Source organism: Lissotriton helveticus, chromosome 10 (genome assembly GCF_964261635.1).
Source record: "Lissotriton helveticus chromosome 10, aLisHel1.1, whole genome shotgun sequence".
In the NCBI taxonomy this organism is placed as follows: Eukaryota; Metazoa; Chordata; class Amphibia; order Caudata; family Salamandridae; genus Lissotriton; species Lissotriton helveticus.
The window spans coordinates 224,392,856-224,406,147 of record NC_136071.1 but is presented as its reverse complement, the minus strand read 5'-3'; positions in this window follow the sequence as shown (position 1 = coordinate 224,406,147).

Below are 13,292 nucleotides of genomic sequence, written 5' to 3'. Positions count from 1 at the left end.
TTCTTTCCCAATTCTTGGGGAGAGGTCAGATCAGAGTCAATAAGGTATTGATGCAACAGCTGGTTCTGGCAGTTAATAAGGATCTGTTCTCTCATTATAAGATTGTACAATCCTGTATAGTCTGAGACTTTACTTCCCTGCAGCCAACCCTCCAGAGCCTTAGTGGCACAATCAACAAAATCAGTCCAGTCCTGAGTCTGTGCTTTTTGGGTGTCTCTGAACAACAACCTGTATTGCTCAGTGGTTAGGCCAAACTCTTCAATAAGAGCACTCTTCAGGACAGAGTCGTTTTTGGCATCCTCAGGTCTAACTGTGAGGAGCCTATCTCTCCCTTTCTCAGAAAAGGAGTACCATAAAATTGCAGCCCACTGATCCTGAGGAACCTGCTGTACCATGCAGGCTCTTTCAAGAGCAGTCATCCATATGTGGATGTCATCCCCTTCCTTGTAGGGGGGCACAATTTTTGTCAGGTTTCTATTATCATAGCTCCTGTCTTTCTCTCTAGGAATTATGCTGCCACCAGTGGCATCTAAGCCACACAATTTCTGCTCTCTTGCCAAGGCAAGTCTAGCTTGAGTCAGGGCTACCTCCTCCCTCTCTATCTGGAGTTTGACAGCCCTCATTCGGGCCCTATGCTCTATCTTCTGAGAGGAAGTCATCCCTCTCTGAGATTCTCTTGAGGCACTAGAAATATGAGAGTCCCCTGATGGAGATCTCACCCTTCTGTTGCCTGGGAGAATGATATTATGGGATCTGGGGAGGTGCTGGCCCTCTCCATTCCCAAGTAGGTTTAAGTTGGCCTGGTTAAGCCTGGCAACTATAACCTGGCTACCCCTCTGATCCTGATTTTCTGGGTCCTCTACATCTGAGTCCTCCTCCTCCTCCTCTTCCTCCTCTTCTTCTTCCTCCTCTGGAGTGGTATCAGTTACAGGGGGGTTCACTCCATCTCCTAAGTCTAGGGGAGCTGCACTCACCTTAGCTAAGTCATCCTGTTCTAGAATGGCTATCAGGGTTGGAATGGTGGGACCTCTGCCCCTTTTTAGCCCTCTTGATATGCACAAGGCACACAAGTCTTTGTGGCTAAGTTTGTCATAGCTGGAAGTTGCCTTGGTAAGGTCAACTGTCACAGGCAGAGAGCCTGAAGCTTCACCTGTGCCAGACATGACTGCTAGTGAGGTGTAAGTGATGCACTTACCTACACTAAGTGTTTTCCTACTGTACCTTGCTAGTGAGTTGTAGTCAGGGTGTGCTAATCCCTTTAATCTACAACTACTAAGTTCAGTAGAATTTAACATGCTAAGCTTTTGATTTATATGTACCTAAGGTACTTGATGTGATCTTTCAATTTGATAATAAGATTGCAATGGTAAAACAACAGCAAGCTCAAATCCGCACCGCTGCGCACCAATGTGAGAAGTTGGCCTGATATATGATGTTTCCAATTCTGGAACCACCTTGTATCAGTCCAAATAACCCCTTATGGTGTCTGGTTGTAAGTCAACCTTGTAGACAAGCTATCTTAATGGTAGCATAGACTAAGCAGCCTTAAAGGCTCAACTCAAGAGGTCGTGTTAAGCGAGCTGTTTTACCAATCACAGTCCTGTAATATCAAATGAAAGGACACCACACAAGTATATATTATAAATATATATGTATTTATTACTCAAAATAATCCCCAGTACTCTTTATGAATAAAGGGGCACAAGTGTTAAATCAAAAGCACAGTATAACATACAAAGTTGCACAATTATGGATGAGGGCGAGGGGCCACTCAGACCATATACTAAACAAGTGGTATAAGAGATACCAATCGAACAGTGGTTAGGCCTAGGGCCTAGGGAATCGCTGGGAGCAGTCGGGACAAGCAATGCTGAAGTCGGGAAAAGCCCGCGGGATTCGGGTGCAGTGCTGAAAGCGCACGCATGCACCAATGTTAGTCAATGGTGCGTAAAAGTTACACAAATAGAGTTTAAGGACACTTCCGCTGAACCTAGAAGGACAAAACTTAAGACACAGACCCTAGAGATGTGTACGAGTGTGGGAACACCGGCGTTGCAATGTTACCTCACCCACAGGAAGCGGGTGCACAGGGTCGAAGTAGTGTCGGGTTTCGTCACGCTGGTTCTTGGCGCTTGAAGCTGAAGAGGCTGCAGGCGCTGTGAAGGAGAAGTGTCCGGTGGGATCCAAGGGGGGATCGAAGTCGAAAAGTACCTGAAAGCAGAGGGGACAGAGTCTGGGTCACTCAGCAGTGACCAGGGTGGAACCAGGACGGAACCAGGCAATGTCGGGCGCAATCAGGTGGTTGTCGAGGAGCTTCTCTCCGCTGTCACGTGGGCTCTGGGGCATCTGCGAAGTCCAGGAGCAGGTCACAATCTGTTCCACGTAGGCTCTCGCCATCGGCGCTGTCAGCTTCAAGATTGAAGCAAACAACACTTGGCAAAAGTAATCCACGCGGAACAGGAAGATTGCTTCTCACTCGGACCAGGAGGGTCAGAGAGGGGGCTCCTTTTCAGGGGAGCTGGTGTAAATCTGGAGCAACCAGAATCACAAGTTGTATTTCAAGTTTCGTCGGCACAGGGGCCACAAGCCGGCTGGCAAGTGACCGGGCCAACGCGTTGAGCCAAAAGAAGCAGAAGGGCCCCACGCAGCACTCGTCGAGTGTAGAGGGGTGAACTTCGGTGCAGGAGTGGCTCAGGGTTGGGGCTTTTTAAACCCCGGTGTACAGCTTCAAGGGTCACTCGTGGGCTGCACGGTCAGCGTCTCGTGGTCTTTCCAAGATGGCGTGCCCCACGCTTCCGGTCGCCTCCACGGGTCTCAGCTCTGCAGGGACTGTGGATCGGGCTGTTAGAAGGCAGGCAAGCTTGATCGTGTCGATCACTGTTGCTCGAGTTCCGGCGGGAACTGCAACAAAGCAGACGTCGAGGTGCTGGATGGTGCCTGTTTGCACAGGGTGGTCAGTCCTTGACCACAAGGGAGATTCTTCAGTCTTCTACGTTGAGTAGGATGTCGAAGGGTCTAGAGTTTCATTTCTTATGTTTCATCAGGATAATCTGAAGTGCATTGGCACTGCTCCCACTCTTATTCGAATCTGGGGGGCTGGATTACCTGCTAGGTCCCCTCCTATGGGTGGGACCCAGGAAGGGGGTGGATACACCCCTTTCCTTTGATCCAGGCCGTGCTGGGACTGGGGCTGCTGTGCCCCAGAACCGGTTTTACCGGATTATGCAAGGGGCAGCCTTGTGCTCCCCATGCAGTGTCTGGTTTCTTTCAAACCTCCCTGCTACAATCCACTATCTCCTGTCTGGGGGGGTGTGACACCTCCCTGCGACAGGAAACCCTTTGTCCAGGCCCCTTTGGCTGAGTTTCGGTCAGCTTCAGGGGGTCAGACTTGTGTCTGTGGCAGAAGCATCCATTTTGTGGATCTGAGGCACTTTTAGAAATTAACCGCATTTCATTAAAGTAACATGTCTTCTCCCTCTAGAGGGGTGGAATGCTATCCCCGTCGCCAGAACTGGCGAGGGGATAGTATTCCAAATCGTATGACACCTTACACGACATGTTTTGATAAAGCCAAACCAAAGTTGCTATATAACCGCGAGGATTATAATGCACTTAATAGTATATGGTATGGCATTATCCTGAAACAGCTTAGGGATTTGTTCCCGACGGCTGCAGACAGGCTCAGCTCATGCTAGAGCTCCATCTCACATTAAGCCACGCACTCTGCCTCCAGGATTGATGAGGCCTTCCATAGGAGTGGCTCACAGGTTTATATGTGTCCAGATATAGGTTTAGATATAGGTATACTATATCTAAGCAAGGGGTGATTACACCACCTTACCCCAGCTGAGTGATCAGCCAGTTGTGTCAATTTAAGAACCAGCCAGGGGTGGCAAAAGATATGCTGCAGTCCCTGGTAGGCCTTGGTGGCACCTATGCCCTGAGCACCTATAGTGCATGGTACAGGGGCTAACAAGGAGTCCATTTCCAATTGTGATATGTACCTATAGCACATGTATCAATAATTTAGAGAGAGAACAGCAGGCTTGGCGTCTGATTAGCAGGCCCACAGCCTCAGTAGTCGAAAACCAGTGAAGCAAAAAGCAAAAATTTGGGGTGACCATAGGACCCTACTCTCCTACAGTGTACTTTCCCAAAATACTATACTTATTTAGGGCTGTGTGTCTAGAGTTCTCTAGTCAGTGGTTCACTGCAATAGAGCGTACCTTTTCTAGATTCATATGGTCATATGCACAACCCCGCCGGGCGTATAAATATCTTACTCTTCCTAAGAATAGAGGTGGGCTAGCTCTTCCCAATTTAAGGAGATATTACTGGGCATGCGTATTGCTCTATAGTAAGGAATTACTGCAAGGGGGAGAAAACTCAGAGGAACATACCGCTTCAATCTTTCAGCTATTAGAGGGGAATGCTAGCTATGGTTATTTCTGGAGGCACACTCACGACAGCTATCACAAAAAAGTCAAATTTAAGACACTTTATAGTAGTTTTAAAGTATGGAAGGTCGTAAAGAAAATATTAGGAATAGGACCAATCTCATATTATACTCCAGTTCTGAATAATCCTATTCTTCCTCCAATGATTTTTAAGGACAACTGTGTAAACAAATGGTATAATCTAGGAATAACACAATTAGGGGATTTCTACTCTACTCAGGGGATTAAATCCTTCAATATTTTGAAGGAAGAATTTGACTTAGATTGGCGGGACTTTTTCAAGTACCTCCAAATAAGGGATTTCTTAATTCATAAACTTGGGGCAAGGACACCTGTTGAAAAATGTACAGTAGTAGAGATAATTATACACTCTAAGAAAGACTCAATAGGCGGGGTGTATGGTTAACTACTGGATACGCTCCCGGACGATTTAGATAAAACTGCAATGAAGTGGCAAAGTAAACTTAATATCTCTAAGGAAGGACTTCTATACTCCTATCAGTTAGCCCAAACCATTCTTATCTCAACCAAACTCCAAGCACAATTTTACAAAACCTGCTTCTTTCTCTACTATACGCCGGATAAGATTGCAAAATGGGGAACTGGCAAAGGGACTCGTTACCCGAGATGTAATTTATTTAAAGCAGATTCTGTTCACATTTTTGCCTCTTGTCCAGTGCTACTACCTTTAATACAAGAAATAGAGAGATTCTTAAGTTCAGTTCTTTGTAGAAGTGTTATTTTGTCACATGAAGCAATAGTACTGGGGGTGGGAGATCCAGATAACCTTGAGAGTGGTCACGGTTTTATATTCATTGCTATGGCAGTTCTGCGGCTATGACTAGCCTCGGCTTGGCTTGACCCGCTAATACCCTCATTTCAACAGTGGTTAGCCAGGCTTTTAGCTGTCTATAACATCGAGATAGCTATATATAAACGAAAAGGTAGATCGCGACGCGAAAGAGGCATAAAAATCTGGACTGCTCTTATACAATGGCGAGACGCACAAAACTAATTAATATTGATGCTGTCATGTATTTATGCTATTGTTTCTTATTTGTTGTAAATTATATATAATGATTATGTATGTATGTTAAAACCAATGTAAAACACATGTTATTAATATGTAGAATGTCTACCTGTCCAGGGGAGGTGGGGGGAATAAATATGTAAAAAATCCAATAAAAATATTTTTTTTTAAAAAGGAATTCCATGCAATGTGTATGCCTAGATATTTAAACTCCTCTCTCACCATTGAGGCCTCACAACCCGCCGGTACCCGGGGGGGGGGGGGGGGGGTGGGGGGGACCGAAAGCGGAAACACCACCGATTTAGCCCAATTAATGTTGTAGCCGGAGTAGCTTCCCAAGAGCTAAAAAATGTGGAGCACTCTCGCCATCTAGCCTTGCCAGATAGAGGAGGATGTCATCCGCATAGAGCAAAATACGCTCCTCCCTTCCTCCCAGGCCCCTATCCCCAAATCATCGGATCTCTTTGGACCCAATGCGCCAGTGGCTCCAGTGCGAGGGTAAATAGCAGTGGGATAGACAGTAGCCCTGTCTGGTACCGCTTCCCAGCTGGAAGGATCTGGACGTCACCCCATTGACTCGCACCTGGGCCCTAGGACTCTTGTACAATAGCCTCACCCACACACAAAAATTGGGGCCAAAACCGATTTTTCGAAGTACCATAAATGAATAAGGTCATTCCATACTGTCAAACGCCATTGATGCGTCCAACGACATCACTGCCGTCTGCGGAGTCTCAGGATCCCCGGTGAGATGAAGCACTTCATGAAGCCTCCTCAGGTTATGAAGGGTGCTTCTGTTAGGCATGAAACCCGATTGGCCTAGATGTATTACTTCGGAAATAATGGGTACCAATCTATTTGCCAACGCCTTGGCTAATATCTTTGCCTCCACTTTGATCAATGAGATTGGGCAATAGAGTGAGCACTGATCAGGTGGTTTCCCAGCATTGTGTACAACCACTATTTTGGCCACCTGTTTATCCGGCAGAAGATGCCCCCGCTTATGAGCCTGTACTAACATGTCTAGTAGCGGTGGTACTATTATGGAAGCCTAACTTTTGTAGATCTCCACTGGTAGGCCATTGGGCCCTGCTGCCTTCCCTGAGTTGAGGTGACTCAAGGCTACACCCAACTCTTCCGCCGTAAGATCCCCATCCAGTGCAGCAATCCAGAGTATATTTGATCAGTGTACAGAGAGGATAGAGTTACATTGGGAATGTAAGGACGGGATAGAACCACATTTGAAGTGTAGAATGCACAGACAGGACAAGATTAGATTGGGAATGCAAAGTGAGAGCACAGAAGAGAGAAAAAAGCACAGATGAATATTGAGAATCATGGAGAGTGTGGATATAGACTGAGTGCAAAGAGAGTAGAGAGAGCCAGGCTGAAACATAGACAAAGGACAGATCTAGGCTTGAACTGTACAGAGTGGTCAGAGCTATGCTGCTGAGTTAATTGCATTTGTAATTGACTTTTGCAATTGTTGGACAGGCCGCATGGTCGGGCTGCCCCCTCCCCGCAATGGGACCTGGACCCTGGCTCCCCCTGCATCCCCAGCCAGAGTCCCCGACGACCACCCGAAGTACACGGCAATTCCTCACCCACAAGACACCAGCTCCGAACCCAGCTGGCCCGGGTCACCATCCACACCACGGCCTCGGCCCAGCCGCCATCTTGGGCCACTACAGCACGAGGCCGCGTGGCCTCAACTCGACCCTCACCCTGGGCCCGGCCGGGCCCGACATCGAGGCACCAACCTCCCCCCGGGAGGCAGAGTGACCACTTGGCGAGTCAATGGGAGAAAGGAATCGTCAACGGCTCTCCTCCGCCAGGTGTCGATCACCCCCGGCCGCCTGGGCGCTGGCTCCACCCCCCTGCTGGGTGTCTGGACTCCCTCATCCCGGACCTCCCGGCCCCCCCAGGCGCGAGGGTCCGGACATCAAAGGGGACCAGACCTATAACTGGGGCCGGACCAGACCAGGAAACCAGTTGTATCCTGGAGTCGAGAGACCCGAGAAGAACTCCTCTGTGACTGGCCTGCTGGCGCTGCCGCGGCCCTCTGCCTCGTGAAACCATCGTCTTGGCCTGCTGGCGCTGCCGCGGCCCTCTGCCTCGTGAAACCATCGTCTTGGCCTGCTGGCGCTGCCGCGGCCCTCTGCCTCGTGAAACCATCGTCTTGGCCTGCTGGCGCTGCCGCGGCCCTCTACCTCGTGAAACCATCGACTTGGCCTGCTGGCGCTGCCGCGGCCCTCTGCCTCGTGAAACCATCGTCTTGGCCTGCTGGCGCTGCCGCGGCCCTCTACCTCGTGAAACCATCGACTTGGCCTGCTGGCGCTGCCGCGGCCCTCTGCCTCGTGAAACCATCGACTTGGCCTGCTGGCGCTGCCGCGGCCCCCCTACCTAGGGAGACTATCATCTTGGCCTGCTGGCGCTGCCGCGGCCCGATCCACAGACACTCCAGCTCGAGGATTGTGAGCTCGCCTCTTACCACTACCTGTACCGATCCGGTACCAAGACTGTCCCGCTACCCCCTTTTTCCCTACAGAGACTAGAAGTGAGAGGACCCCCGGGTCCGAGATATCCTGTATCGCTGATATCCTTGCCTTAAGAACCTTATATAAAGCATTGAACTCGACTTGGTGTGGTGCCTGTTTGTGGGGAGGGAGGCAACTTGTCTGTACGATCGCAGGAGACGGTCCCACTCGGGGATCTCTCCCCCAGTATCCGGCCGACCCTCAGGGTCCCCGTCTAACATTGGTGGCCAGCGACGGGATCCGAACCTACGCATAATCGTACAGAAAATCACCCGACCCACGACACACGACCACCATGACAACAGAGAGCGGAACAACGGAGAAATTCCAGATGGAAAAATTGGAAGATTACAACCACCGAGAACTGAAGCAATATTGCATGGAACTTGGTCTCCCAACCACGGGTCTGAGTACGAAGGAAGACTTCAAACGAGCCCTAGAAGCCTGGGCGGAAACGGGTACGGCCGTACCCCGAACACAAACAACCGAGACGAGCCCCGCACCAACTAAAGAAAGAGCGGGTCTCTCCCTGGAAGAGATCCGAGAAAGAGAAAAAACCAGACTCCACGAATTAGAACTAGCCCGACTCCGCTTGGATGGAGAACTCAAGCTGGCAGAACAAAAAATAACCCTGGAACACTTACGGCTCAGGGAAGAGCGAGAAGACAAGCAAAGACAGAGAGAGCTAGAGGAAAAGAAACTAGAGTACGAACATGAGCGCAATCTCAAAACACTGGAGGTCCAGAAACAGAATAAAGACCTCGGGCTCCCCGAACGACCGACCCCGTCTGCCTCGACCGAACCCAAGGTTCACATCCCCAAAGATGTCATCCGGGAATACCACAAGAACGATGATATACAGCAGTGGTTTAAAGCCTATGAGGTGGCAATGACCTCCCACCGGATTCCCCGAAGCGATTGGGGAGCCGGATTATGGGGGAGGTTTGTCAACGAAGGGCGGGACGCCCTGCTACAACTCCCGGACCAGCTGATGACCTCCTACGACCACATGAAGGCCGCCCTCCTCACTCGATACGGGCTCACACCGGAGATGTACCGCCAACGGTTCCGCGACTGCAAACGGATTCCGGGTACAACTTGGGTGGAGTACGTGAACTTTTTTAGCCGAGCCTTCGAGGGGTGGATCAAGGGCAACAAAGTAACCACCTACGAACAACTCTTTGACCTTATCGTATGGGAGCACCTGTCGAACAACTGCTTCGTGGAGCTCCGGCAACACCTCCTGGACAGTAAGCTAACCGACCCTCGACAACTCGCCGTCGAAGCCGACCGGTGGGAAAGCACCCGAGTTGGCCGGAACGCACCCAGCGAATTATCCAGACCGTATCGCCCCCGAGGGGGAGGAGGAAGTCAGGGTCGGGGGAGAGACCCCGGCCCCTCGTCACCCCCCAGAAACCCCTCGACCCCGGTTGGCCGAGGAAGCCCTGCCGTCCGGGCCGGTTTCCGGGCCAACATTACGTGCCACAGGTGCCAGCGACCCGGCCACTACGCCAGTGATCCCAATTGCCCAAAGAATCCGAACACTACCCCCCGCCAAGTTGCAGCGGCGGCCCTAGGGGAAGAACTAATCCCGGAAGACCAGGAAGAGTACGAGACCGATCCCTCTGAATGGGCACCCGCCGCCATGGCACTGGTCTGCTTAGGGGAGAGAGACATGATTCCGCGGGCCCCCCTTCCCGCCAACACCCAGAAGTACGGTCAATGGGTCAACATTAATGGCCGCCGGGCGGAAGCCCTCCGCGACACCGGGGCCAGTGTAACGGCGGTCCGACTCCACCTCGTCACTCCAGACCAAATCTTGCCGAACATTCTTTGCCCTGTCCGATCAGCCGACAATTCCGAAAGCCTATGCCACATGGCCTGCGTCCCCTTCGAGTGGGGAGGAGTAACAGGGATGTTAAAAGTAACTGTCCGCGATGATGCCCCCGTGGACTGCCTCCTAGGAAACGACCTTGAAAGCTCTCCCTGGGCAGCTGTCGAACGGAGGGAGCACCTGGGGATGCTCGGCCTCCCCGAATGGGTCTGCGTCACGACCAGGTCCATGACCGCCCGCGCGGTCCCCAGCCCAGAAGAGCCCGAGTGGCCAGAACCTCCTCCCGCGCTCATCCCCGAGGAGGCCGCCCCAGAAGCCAGTCCAGGGACCCAAACCGAAGAAGGATCCGACCAGCTTCGGGACGTCCCTGACCTGGCACAATGGCGGCAGGAAGGAGGCCCCACGCAGGAACAATTCCGGGCCGAACAGAAAACCTGTCCCTCTCTCGTAGGACTCCGGCAGCAAGCCCTGGCCCAGAGCACCGGGGATACCTCGGGGGCCCACTGGATCTACTGGGACCAAGACCTGCTCTACAGCGAGCAGAAAGTTGCAGAACTAGGGGCCAGTCGGGTGCTGGTGGTGCCCCTTCGCTTCCGAGACTTCCTCCTGAACTTAGCCCACGATGTCCCCCTGGCCGGACACCTGGGGCAGGATAAAACCTACGACCGCCTGGTGACCCATTTTTTCTGGCCCCACATGCGGAAGGATGTCACCAACCACTGCAAAGCCTGCCCCACCTGCCAGGCCAGCGGAAAAAGTGGCCGAAAAATCAAAGCACCGTTACAACCCTTTCCTGACGTCACCACCCCGTTTGAACGAGTGGGAATAGACATTGTGGGGCCCCTCGACCCTCGAACAGCCCAAGGACACCGGTTCATCCTGGTCCTTGTAGACCACGCCACCCGCTATCCCGAGGCCATCCCTCTTCGGACCGTGACGGCCCCCGTGGTGGGCCGGGCCCTGATGGGGATCTTCTCCCGGGTGGGGTTCCCCCGGGAGGTCGTCAGTGACAGGGGCACGAACTTTATCTCCAGATATATGAAGTCCCTCTGGCATCAATGCGGGGTCACCTACAAATTCACGACCCCCTATCACCCGCAAGGAAACGGACTGGTCGAGAGATTCAACCGCACCCTCAAGGGGATGATTATGGGTCTAGAAGAACCCCTTCGACGCCAGTGGGACGTGCTACTTCCCTGCCTCCTGTTTGCCTATCGGGAGGTCCCGCAGAAGTCCCTCGGCTTCAGCCCCTTTGAACTCCTGTACGGGCACCCCGTCCGGGGCCCCCTCAGCCTAGTCAAGGAAGGTTGGGAGCAGCCTCCCCAGAAAACTCCCCCGGACATCTACAGGTATCTCCTGGCTCTCCGCAACCAGACCCGGCGGTTCCGAGACGCCGCCAAAGCCAACCTCGAGGCCAGTCAGGAGGACATGAAGAGGTGGTACGATCAGCACACGTCCTCCATTGAGTTCGAACCTGGACAACAGGTCTGGGTGATGTCCCCGGTTGAGCCCTGTGCACTCCAAGACAGATGGTCCGGGCCCTTCAAGGTAATCGAACGCAAGGGGCCCGTCACCTACTTAATCGACATGGAGACTGCCCGGAACCCCCTACGGGTCCTCCATGCCAACAGGCTCAAACCCCATTTTGTGCGATCCGAACTCAGCCTCCTGATGGCTACCGATAATGGGACAGAAGAAGACTCTGAACCCCTTCCGGACTTACTGAGGGCCCTCGAGCAGGATGGCTCAGTGGAAGGGGTCCAGCTCTCCGAGGCCCTGTCCCCGGAGCAACACCAAGACTGCCAAACGCTCCTGAGGCAGTTCGCCTCCCTGTTCTCCCTCACCCCCGGAGTCACCCCCTGGTGCCTCCACGATGTGGACACCGGGGACAGCCCTCCTATTCGACACCGAGCGTACCGCGTACCAGACCGGGTACGAGCCTGCATCCAGACCGAGGTGTCCAAAATGCTGACCCTAGGAGTGATCGAACCCTCAGACAGTCCCTGGGCGAGCCCAGTCGTCCTAGTTCCCAAGGCAGCTGCCCCGGGCGTTGCCCCTGAGCTCCGGTTCTGCGTGGACTATCGGGGGCTGAATGCAGTTACCCGGACCGACGCTCATCCCATCCCCCGGGCAGACGAGCTAATTGACCGGATGGGGGCCGCCCGCTACCTGAGCATCTTCGACCTAACAGCGGGCTACTGGCAGATCGGCCTCACCCCTAGGGCCCAAGAACGATCCGCCTTCTCTACCCCAGACGGGCACTGCCACTTTAAAGTCATGCCCTTCGGCATGAAAAACGCCCCGGCAACGTTCCAACGGCTGGTAAACCAGGTACTGGCGGGCCTGGAAGGCTTCAGCGCCGCCTACCTGGACGACATTGCTGTGTACAGCCACCAGTGGACCGACCACCTCCGCCACCTGCGGGAGGTTCTACACGCCCTCCAGCAAGCCGGGCTCACCATCAAAGCCAGCAAGTGCCAGGTGGGCCAAGGGTCCGTGACCTACCTAGGACACCAAGTGGGAAGCGGGCTGGTGGCCCCTCTCCAACTCAAGATTGCTGCCATCCAGGCCTGGCGACCCCCTACGACCCAAACAGAGGTCCGGGCCTTCCTGGGGCTCACCGGATACTACCGGCGGTTCATGAAGGACTATGGCAGCATCGTGGGGCCCCTCACGGAGCTCACCTCCAAAAAGAGCCCCAAAACCGTCAACTGGACCCCGGACTGCCAATCGGCCTTCGAAAAGCTAAAGACCGCCATGTGCACGGCCCCCGTGCTCCAGGCTCCCGACTACAGCCGGGAATTCATTGTGCAGACGGACGCCTCCGATCATGGTGTGGGGGCCGTCCTCTCCCAACTCAACGCCGAAGGGATCGACCAGCCAGTGGTCTTCATCAGCAGACGCCTATTGCCCCGAGAACAGCGCTGGAGCACCATTGAGAGGGAGGCCTTCGCCGTAGTCTGGGCACTCAAGAAGCTCCGGCCATACCTCTTCGGCACCCACTTCCGGGTGCAAACAGACCACCGACCCCTGCAATGGCTGATGCAAATGCGGGGGGAGAACCCGAAGCTGCTGCGCTGGTCCATCTCCCTGCAGGGGATGGACTTCACGGTGGAACATCGTCCAGGCCAGGACCACGCCAACGCCGACGGCCTGTCACGCTTTTTCCGCCTCAGCGAGGAGAGTCCCCAGGAAGATGGCTGACTCTCCCCGCCTTCAGCTGGGGGGGACGCATGTTGGACAGGCCGCATGGTCGGGCTGCCCCCTCCCCGCAATGGGACCTGGACCCTGGCTCCCCCTGCATCCCCAGCCAGAGTCCCCGACGACCACCCGAAGTACACGGCAATTCCTCACCCACAAGACACCAGCTCCGAACCCAGCTGGCCCGGGTCACCATCCACACCACGGCCTCGGCCCAGCCGCCATCTTGGGCC